This window comes from Penaeus monodon, chromosome 28, assembly GCF_015228065.2.
Source record: "Penaeus monodon isolate SGIC_2016 chromosome 28, NSTDA_Pmon_1, whole genome shotgun sequence".
NCBI classification, from domain to species: Eukaryota; Metazoa; Arthropoda; class Malacostraca; order Decapoda; family Penaeidae; genus Penaeus; species Penaeus monodon.
In genome coordinates, this window is record NC_051413.1 from 26,950,656 (window position 1) to 26,952,588 (window position 1,933).

The 1,933-nt window shown below is 37.9% G+C and overlaps 1 long non-coding RNA gene across 2 annotated transcripts in view; it reads left to right on the top strand.

The window, feature by feature from the left end:
• Positions 1 to 1,933, top strand: part of LOC119591454 — a 50,897-nt gene that overhangs the window by 48,334 nt on the left and 630 nt on the right. The gene's annotated exons all lie outside the window — the stretch shown is intronic.

The following is a 1,933-nucleotide window of genomic DNA, read 5'->3' on the forward strand; positions in this document are numbered from 1 at the left end:
ATCTCCGGTTGATATACGTGTATCAAGTGGCCATTTTTATAATCTATTTTTTTTTTTACACATTTCACATACTACACAGAATTTTGAAAAGCGCTTAACAGCTATTAAAATTTCGAGTCCACAGAGAAATACGAAGATCTAGGGAAAAATATATGAATACATGACAGTCATATATTAGAAGCATTTATGTAGCATTTCCCTTTCTCATTTCCTGTATGTTTCCCCTTCCCTTTTTCGCCACATCTTCTGTTTATTTCTTTTATTCGTTCCAAGTTATCTAGAGACGATACCGCAACTCCTGCTGGCGATGCTACCTCATGACCCCTCAATCGTCATGACCATTCTTTCAGTCCACATGACCATCCTTGCCCTCATGCACTAAACGCAGATGTGCATGCCTTCGCTTAAAGGTCTGGAGGAATTCTTGGTCTACTTTCGATGCTTTCTCGCAAGAGCCGGGGCATAAAATGCGTTTTATATGCACTCTGAGGCGTATGTGTGCCAGAACATGTGTGCGGCTAGTGTAACTGCACGTGTTGTTAGTGTGTCGTAAAAGGGTTGAGGCGCAGCTAGCATGTGTTGCTGCCTTTTTGCATGTCACATTGAGGTTTCTGGGCAAACTGGACATATTATAAAGCAAACGACCTTTCCAGTGTTCCTGTTGCAAGGAGCAATTTGTTGCGATATATGACTTTTTTGTGTGTTTGTATTTATCTGTTTAATGAGTGGCTTGTGACGGACCGAAAAAGAATGTCGTTTTTACAAATCCTAAATAAGGGTGTTGTTGATTATAGCAACATTAATGTCGACTGATTGAAGAGTTTGAGTGACTGTAACTCATTCAAGATGAAGAGGATAACATTAAATTGTACAAAAAAGAGCAACTTACCAATCTTAATTACATTTCCAAAGAAGAGGTCGAATGATTTTAGTGAGTAATCGACCGTAAACAGAGTCGAGTGACGTTAATGACCCTACAGACATATTATATCTTAAGGTATTTACTCTTTGTCTCGGCAGGGCGTGGGGGGGGGGGGTAAAGGAGGGGTGAACGATGGAAATTCAGAGAAAAGACTCGTTCGTGGGAGTAAAAGAAAAGGGGGTAGGAGAGAAAGGATAAAGGTGGTGGATAGTAAAGGAAAATTAATTTAGGAAGAGAATAGGAGCTGGGAGGGATGGGGAATGGGAGGGAAGGATTGATTAAAAAATTAAGGTGGTAATTAGAAATTGGATCTAATAAAAAAAAATCACGGGGATGGAACAGGGAAGAATAAAAGTGGTGGAGAACGAATGAAAATAATAATAATAATTTTTAAAAAGCATCAGAAGGTGGAACATGAAAAGGAAAATAATGGGGGTGAATATTCAAAATTAGATTGAAAAAAAAGAACCTGTGGGGAAAGTGGTTAAAGGTGATAGCTAAAAAAATATTATTAAAAAAAGAGACAGAGAGGAAAGGACCAAGAAAGTGGACCGAAAATTGAAAGAGAAAACAACCCAAACTTAACAAAACGAGTTCCTTTTTATCGCTGTAGAAAATAAAAATCTGGCAACTCAAACCCAGACTCGGAGCGTTCCGATTCGCTAAATCTCTTTAGAACTAACTTTATATATGTTTTGTATTTAACAATGATTTTTATTGAAATTTGCTGCCTTCAACACCACTTTAGTTTTTTTTCTCTCTCAACAGTGAAAAAACACATAAAAAACAAATCGTAATGCTCAAAAGGCTGGGTGAGTTGCCAGTTTTTCATTTCTTGAGATTAGAGTATAGCTGACTAATGGCGGTACATTTATCGCCGCTGTTCTATTATGGCGGGTTTTCTCTGCTTCTCTCTCCCTCTTACCTCTTTTGCTTTAGTGTTTCTCTTTTAGCTTTTTTATTCTGCCTCCGACTATTTCTATCGATATTTAGCGTATTATGTCTGTCTCA